The following is an 8,901-nucleotide window of genomic DNA, read 5'->3' as shown; positions in this document are numbered from 1 at the left end:
GTGTATCACGGGCCACATGACAGCGTAAGGAAGGGATCAACGGCGACAGGGAGAAACGGAAGAGGCGGTTGACTGAAGTATGGGTCCTCCACACTCATTCCCGAGACTTAGGCAGTTGCGTCCGAGAACCAACTGAAGACCTAAGAGACGGGAAGTGGCGGCGGGGACGCGGAGGTCACGGCCAACATAACCGATCTGGAAGCCGAGATTGAAGACCGGTCCTATGGGTCACCTCACACCGGACTAGAGACTTCGGTGATCGGCATCAGATCTGACGTAAGACCAAGATACTAACGGTGGCGGCAAGGGAATGGGGCCCGACAATGCCAAGTGACGAACGGACCCGGACGAGAACCAGGCGGAGGGGACTTCCGGATAACCGATCCGGAAGGGAGGAAGAGGCAGGCGTACGAGGAGGCCGGAACACGGTACATCGGTACCACGGGAGAGGGTGTGGAGCGAGCCACCCTCTCGACACGCGGAAAGGAAGACCCAGGATAGGGTCGGAAAGACAGGAGGCCCAAGGAGGATCCTTCACACCGGAGCTAGAGACTTTGGCGGTCGGCAGCAGAGTCGGCGTAAGACCGAGAGATTGACGGTGGCGGCGAGGGGACGAGGGACAAAGCAGCGGAAGACCGGTTCCTCTCCGGCTGGAATCTCTCACACTTCTCTAAACTTGGCATGTACCGGTGGACATGCGGTTTGGTGGGGGCAGATGTCGTGAAGATTCCGGGCCATGGTGAGAAACCGGGGAATATCGGAAGAATCGGCGGGGTGGAGCATGTGCACTCACCCTTGCACAAATCGTGTAAATGATAGGGGCGCCATCATGGCGCCGAATAGTAGTTAATTCGGGACAGAGGATCCCATGTAATAGGGGATTTATCCCACATTGTTACGCATCCCTCTCCTTGTTCTATAAAAGGAAGGGAGCGCCCTTTGTAAAGGGGTTGCCCATTTTGTGTTAGGGGGTATACCATTAGATTAGGGTTAGGCGGTTTTAACTTGGTCGTTTCTTTTTCTTCTCCTTCTTCCTCGTTGTGAGGGTTGAGAGTTCGTGTTTTGTTTAGGGTTTGCTTCTGTTCGGTCTCCTGTGCAAGACCCCGCTCGGCGCGACGAGCCCGTGAGCTCCCCGATTGGCGGCTTGGCAACAGACTGCTGTTGTAACCTACCTTGGTCCGGCTCAAAGCCGGGGTTGTATTCTTTCCCTTGTAATATACATACTCATATCTGTTTGTGCAAATGGGTGTATTTGGTGGTGTCGGGAGCACAACCCCCTTGCTTCCTGTGCATAAGAGTCGGTGTCGCGTGCATGCTCTCGCATGCTCCCTCTCCTTTGTTTCTCTCTCTCTCATGTTCGGTTGCATCCGAGTCGTGTCCGGTGCCAGTTTTCTTGGCATCCCTTTTCTCCCTTGTCTGAGACCCCCGTGGTCCCACCCCTTCTACACGCACGCGCATAATAACGCGACAACGTGTAAAACCCTACAAGGGAAAAACCATGGGAGTTCACAAACTCCAAAAAAAATAATTAAGGTAGGAGGAATATACAATAAGAAACTCCAAGGCAACAACCTTGACTACTTTTTCGTCCACTGATGACCACAGAGTTACAACTCTCTCTCTCTCTCTCTCTGACACTCTATTTGCACTCTTTTTCATGCACTAATTACAACAACTGCATAATAATCATTATTTGTCAAATCACAATGATTTGCCCTAGGTGTATTTATACACATACACATTATGGGCTATTTACAAATATGGCCCCTATGCGGCAACGGTACAATCGGTTTCCGAATGTCGTCCGAATCCAACTCCTGCACATCCCATCCAGAGGGGCCTATTTTCCAACAAACTCTCCCTTCGCTCTGGGATGGGGAACGTTACCAGTCCGACTCTTTGTTGGCACACAATCAATTTCTCTACCGACAACACCTTCATCAATGTGTCCGATCCATTTTCGTTCGTGTAAATCTTCACTAGAGAAAATTCCTTTTCTTCTACCCTCTCCCTAAGCCAATGGTCCTAGAGTGGTAGGCAACATTCTTGGCAAGGTGGATGGTGTTGGGAATTCTCGACATGAGCCTATATAACAACGTCACTGAAGAAAGTAAAGCTCATGTGGTCTGGGAGAAAATCGACACTATGCTGGAGAGTAAAAACGTCATAAATCGGGTTTCGGTATTCTGGAATTTAGTGAGACTCCGGTACTAGGACGGATCTAGCATGACGGAGCACATGAACACATTTTAGGGGCTCATAAACCAAACAACTTCGCTTGAAGTACCTCTGGCCAACGAGGTACTTGCATTGCTCCTGCTCGGTTCCCTTCCAGATAGTTGGGAGATGCTAGTTGTCACTTTGGGCAACGCCGGGCCGGAAGGAAAGTAGTTGTCCCTAACAAGGGTAAAATAAAGCTTGCTAGATAAAGAAGCTCGCCGGATGGATTGGGAGTCTCGCATATGTTTAGTCTCCCAATCCTTCCGGCATCTGAAGGTGTTTAGTTGTCTCGCATATGTGCATGTCGCAAAGGACAAGAGAGCAAAGTTGGATCCGAAGATCCAACCATGCATATTCCTTGGATACGACGATGATGAGTTCGGTTACCAGGTGTGGGATGTGGTTGACAAGAAGGTGTTCCGGAGTCGGGACATAGTCTTCATGGAAGACAGGACCATTGCCGACTAGGAGTCAGAGAAGAAGGTGATGAACTCCGGATCATCCAATGAAAACCGGCTTGAGGGCACAAGGACTTACCCAGTTGAAAATCGGATGTTAGTCAGAAGTCGGATGACACTTGACGAACCACCCGGATTCGGACAAGAAACCAAACCGACCGAAGAAGAAGAAGAAGAAGAAGACACCGGAACCGGACAAGATCCCGAATCGGATTTGGATTCGGAACAAACGGAGGAACCGGTAGTCAGAAACCAAGGACAAAGATACCCTCTCAGAGAGAGAAGAGCCCCTTGGAGATTTTCGGATGCAGAGTGAAGGGGGAGTTTGTTGGGAATTCGGTCCCTCCGGATGGGATCCGGATGAGAACCGGAGGAGCCGGATCGAACGAGCTAGATGAAGGAACTAGATCCGAAAGGGTTCCGGATGAGACCCAGAAACTGGATCGAGTGAATCCGGATGGATCCGGTGCAAACCGGATCCAAGGACATATGTATAAATATGTTTCATAGTGAGCCCATCGAGGCTATATTTGTAAATAGCCCAAATGTCATATAAGTATAAATATGACTTAGGGTAATCACTTTAGTGTGTTAGAGTGTATGTGATGAGAGTTGTTGATTGAATGTGTACACAGTGAGTGAGAGAGAGAGAGATACAGAACGAGTCTTCTGTTGTAACGGCCGGTTGGCAAAGACATGGAGCTCGAGGTCGTTGCCTCTGAGTCTCACATTGTATTCCTCCCCTTATAGTGATAGTTGGAGTCCATGGGCTCCCGTGGTTTTTCCCATTTAGGGTTTCCACGCAAACATCCTATGTCATCTACTTTTAGTTTGTCTTTCTTCCATTCGTTGTTTAAGACTCGGTTGTGGCCGAGCACTATTTTCGGCACAAATTGGTATAAAGAGCGAACAAGAAAATGGAAGAATCATTCGGCGACATGTTCAAGCTCACCGGCTCCGACTACCCAATGTGGAAGTTGAAGATGAGGGACATGCTCGTGGTCAAAGATCTCTGGCTGCCAGCACATCCCATTCGGAGGGGCCTATTTCCCAACAAACTCTCCCTTCACTCCGGGATGGGGAACATCATGATGGAAAATCGACGCTTCGATTCTCCTTCTTCACTCGGCCACAACCGAGTAAGCGCGAATCAATGCAGCAGAAAATAGGAAACCACAGAGAGAAACACAAATCTCTCTCTCTCACGGCTGCTCACTCTTCACTCCTCTTGAGTGGAAAAACAGAAAAATGATCAACAACACAAAAACTATTTGCCCTAAGTCATATTTATACACATATGACTTTCGGGCTATTTACAAATATAGCCTCAAGGGCCCTTGGCAAACATATTCACAAATATGTCCCCGCATCCGGATCTCTCTCCGGGTACATACGTCATCCGGCTCCGTAGCCGGGGTCTTCGTCATCCGGCTCCGAAACCGGGGCCAGGCCTGCCGTCATTCATCTCCGGACATCCCATCCGGAGGGACCGAAAATCCCAACAAACTCCCCCTTCACTTCGGCATGGGATGTCTCTCCAATCCGATCCTCTTCCGGCATGCTTCCAGCTTGTCGGGTGTAAGTACCTTGGTCAGCATATCCGACCCGTTCTCGTCCGTGTGGATCTTCGTCAGCACGAACTCCTTGTCTTCTATCCTTTCCCGGATCCAGTGGTATCTACGCTGGATGTGCTTCGTCCGGGAGTGATAGGCCGCGTTCTTCGCAAGGTGGATTGCACTCTGACTGTCGCAGTAGAGTCGGTACTCCTCCTGTCGGATACCGAGCTCTCTAATGAAGTCCTTCATCCATATTATTTCCTTGCCGGCTTCAACAGCCGCCATGTACTCCGCCTCCGTGGTTGACAACGCAACCGTCTTCTGCAGCCTCGACTGCCATGAAACAGCTCCCCCTGCATACGTCATCACATACCCTGATGTGGACCGGCTGGTATCTGCATCAGCCGACATATCCGAATCGGTGAAGCCGTCGAGTTCGGGCTTACCGGAGCCGAATCGGAGGCACACGTTTGCCGTGCCCTTCAGGTATCGGAGTATCCACTTGGCCGCGTTCCAATGCTCTTTGCCGGGATTGCTCATGTACCGGCTCACCACTCCGACTGCATATCCGATGTCCGGTCGGGTACACACCATTGCGTACATCAAGCTCCCGACGGCAGAGGCATATGGTACTTTCAACATGTCCTCCTTCTCAGCCTTTGTCTTGGGGCTTTGCTTGCTGGACAGCTTGCAGTTTGCCGGGAGGGTCGATCCGACCGGTCTTGCTTCCGACATGTTGAACCGGTGAAGCACCTTCGTCACGTACTTCTCCTGTGACAGCCACAACTGCTTCTTCTTCCGGTCCCGGATGATGTGCATCCTTAGTATTTGTCTCGCCGAACCCAGGTCCTTCATTGAGAAGGTTCGGTGAAGAGCCTTCTTCAGCATCCGTATCTTGACCTGGTCCCGTCCGACGATCAACATGTCGTCCACGTACAGGAGGAGTATTAGAAAGTCTCCTCCTTCGAACTTCTTCACAAACACGCAGTGGTCGGACTGCGTTTTGAGGTACCCTTCGTCGGTCATGAAGGAGTCGAACTTCCGGTACCATTGCCGGGGAGCCTGCTTCAGTCCGTAAAGGCTCTTCTTCAACCGGCATACCAGGTGCTCCTTCCCTTTCTTCTCGAATCCTTCCGGTTGCTGCATGTAGATCTCTTCTTCGAGGTCACCATGAAGGAATGCCGTTTTCACGTCCATCTGTTCTACCTCGAGGTCCATGCTTGCCGCTATGCTCAGCACCGTCCGGATGGAGGTCATCTTCACTACCGGGGCAAATATCTCGTCGAAGTCGACGCCCTTCTTCTGCTGAAACCCCTTCACCACGATCCTGGCTTTGTATCTCGGGGGGTTTTCGGCATCTCCCGGTTTCAGCTTGAACACCCACTTGTTACGGAGTGCCCGTTTTCCTTTCGGCAGCTCCACAAGTTCATATGTGTGGTTCTCATGCAGGGAATCCATCTCCTCCTGCATGGCACTTAACCACCTGCGGCTATGGGTGTCATGCTTCGCTTCTTCAAAGCTCTCCGGCTCCCCCTCGTCGGTTAGCAGCACGTGCTCTGGTTCCGGAAATCTCCGGGGGGCCCTTCTCTCTCTTAGAGGATATCTCCGTTCGGGAGCTTCGGTAACCGGTTCTTCCGATTCTTCTTCTTCATCCGAATCCATTTCGGGATCGGGGCCGGTTCCGGTATCGTTTTCATCTTCTTCGGCCGGTTCTGTTTCTTCACCGTCTTCGGCCGGGTCCTCGAGTGCTAACCGGTCCCTTGCCGGTCGGGACTGCTCCTCGTAGAGTTGATCCTCACCGGTCGACTTGGAGCTCTTCATCTTCTTCTCCGACTCCCAGTCGGCGAGTGTCTTGTTCTCCATGAAGATGATATCACGACTCCGGAATATCTTCTTGTCGACCGGGTCCCATACTCGGTAGCCGAACTCGTCATCGCCGTAACCGAGGAATATGCATGGCCGGGTCTTTGGATCTAGCTTTCCTCTCTGGTCCTTTGCCACATGCACGTATGCGAGACACCCGAACACCTTCAGATGCCGGTAGGACACTTCCTTACCGGTCCACACTTTCTGCGGCGTGTCTCCGTCCAAAGGTGCTGAGGGTGATCTGTTTATCACGTATGTCGCCGTCGACATTGCCTCAGCCCAAAACCCCTTGGGTAATTTCGCATGTGCCAGCATACTCCGGACCCTCTCCATTATGGTCCGGTTCATCCTCTCCGCCAGCCCGTTTAGTTCCGGCGTCTTCGGCACAGTAAACTCAAGCCGGATTCCCTTCGAGCGACAGTACTCCTGGAACTGCCCCCGGTATTCCCCTCCGTTATCCGCTCGTATCGCTTTCAGCTTCTTGCCGGATTCCCTTTCCACTCTCGCGTGGAGTTCTCTGAAGACGCACAACACTTGGTCCTTTGTCTTCAACGGTGCCGTCCACAGCTTCCGACTGTAATCATCAATGAATGTTACGAAGTACTGGGCTCCGCCATGTGACTTCGTTTCTACCTGACACACATCAGTGTGCACCAACTCCAATGGTGCGCTACGTCTCGTCGGTGGCCTTGAGTGGAAGGAGGCTCGGTTCTGCTTACCGGCCAGGCAATCGGTGCACTTCTCCAGGTGCACATGCTTCACTGGAATGAGGTTGTCTTCTGCAAGCCTCTTCATCCCCTTCTCACTCATGTGGCACAGTCTCTTGTGCCACAGCTCACCGGCAGTGTCGGCTGCCACGTTCAGCTCTTCCGGACATAACCGGGCATTCATCAGGTATAGTGTGTTGTCTTTCCGGGCCCGAGCCACTATCAGGCTACCCTTGCTGAACTTCATTACGCCGTTCCGGATGCTACCTGTGTAGCCTTCATCGTCTAGCCTCCCGGCCGAAATCAGGTTCAATCGAACCTCCGGAACGTGTCGGACATCCTTCAGCAGCATTTTGCATCCGGTCGGGGTTGTCAACCACACGTCTCCGATGCCGGCAATCCGGCACGTACCTTCATTTCCCATCCGAACACAGCCATGCTCACCGGCTGTGTAGGATGAAAAGTATCTTCTTTCCGGGGTCAGGTGGAACGATGCTCCGGAATCGACCACCCAGGTCGTCTCATCGCCGGCAATGTTTAGTTCACCTTCTTCGGTGATGAGCATGATCTCCTCTTCACTTGCCGCGAGTGCCGTCGTTCCTTTCCGGTCCTGCCCTCTCCGATCCGGACCTCTCCGGTCCATGGCTCCCTGGTATGCACCGTTTCTCTCCGGTGACTTCTTCGAATCGGTGTCGTCGGCTCCGTTGTCTTTTCGGTAATGCCGACAATTCTTTCGGAAGTGCCCCGGCTTCCCACAGTGGAAGCATGTGGGTCTTCCTCTTGACTGCGACCGGGTCCCCGACTTCTCCCGTCTTTGCGGACTCCGGTTCCATTGTCTTCCCCGATCCGATTCGGTAAGCAGCGCCTTCGAGTCGGAGGCCGGTTCTTTATCTCTCCGACGCGCTTCTTCGTTCAAAATACTTGTCTTTACCGTTTGTAAGGACAAGTTATCTTCCGTGCAGGAGGTGCTGAGAGTCACCACCAAGTTCTCCCAGCTTTCCGGCAATGTACACATCAGGATGATGGCTTGCATTGCATCCTCCAACGGGAACTTGATCGCCGCAAGCTGATTCACGAATCCCATGAACGTGCTTACGTGTTCCACCATACTCTCGCCGTCCCGGTACTTGAGATTCACTATCTTCCTCATCAGGGAGGTCCGGTTCAACGCATTTTTCCTCTCGTAGAGGCCCGACAGCTTCCGCCACATCTCATATGCGTTGGTGTCGTTCGCCACATGTTGTAGAACGCTCACGTCGACGTATTGCCGAATGGTTGCAACGGCTTTCCGGTTCAGAAGCCTCCATTCCGACTCAAGTACCCCTTTCGGTATTTCCGACCTGTCAATCGGTTCGTACAGGTCCCGAACAATCAGAAGATCCTCCATCTTGATCTTCCAGTCGGCGTAATTCTGCGCAGTCAGCACCATCATCCCCGGCTGCCCGTTGCCGCCGCCTTCCATTTTCTGCAGCAACTCGCTCTGATACCACTTTGATGGAAAATCGACGCTTCGATTCTCCTTCTTCACTCGGCCACAACCGAGTAAGCGCGAATCAATGCAGCAGAAAATAGGAAACCACAGAGAGAAACACAAATACGCAGGGATTAACGTGGAAACCCTAAACGGGAAAAACCACGGGAGTACAAGACTCCGAACCACCACTATACACAGAGAAGTATACAATGGCGAGCTGCAAGGCGACGACCTTGAGCTCGCTGTCCTCGCCACAGGCGGCGGAAAATACAAAGAGGCGTCGTCCTCTTCCTCTCTCACGCTCTATCTCTCTCTCTCTCTCTCTCTCTCACGGCTGCTCACTCTTCACTCCTCTTGAGTGGAAAAACAGAAAAATGATCAACAACACAAAAACTATTTGCCCTAAGTCATATTTATACACATATGACTTTCGGGCTATTTACAAATATAGCCTCAAGGGCCCTTGGCAAACATATTCACAAATATGTCCCCGCATCCGGATCTCTCTCCGGGTACATACGTCATCCGGCTCCATAGCCGGGGTCTTCGTCATCCGGCTCCGTAGCCGGGGTCTTCATCATCCGGCTCCGAAACCGGGGCCAGGCCTGCCGTCATTCATC

The sequence above is a fragment of the Azolla caroliniana genome, unplaced genomic scaffold (assembly GCF_043228905.1).
Source record: "Azolla caroliniana isolate FFs.n. ecotype wild unplaced genomic scaffold, voAzoCaro1.0.p SCAF_12, whole genome shotgun sequence".
Taxonomy (NCBI): domain Eukaryota; kingdom Viridiplantae; phylum Streptophyta; class Polypodiopsida; order Salviniales; family Salviniaceae; genus Azolla; species Azolla caroliniana.
This window is presented reverse-complemented; position numbering follows the sequence as displayed.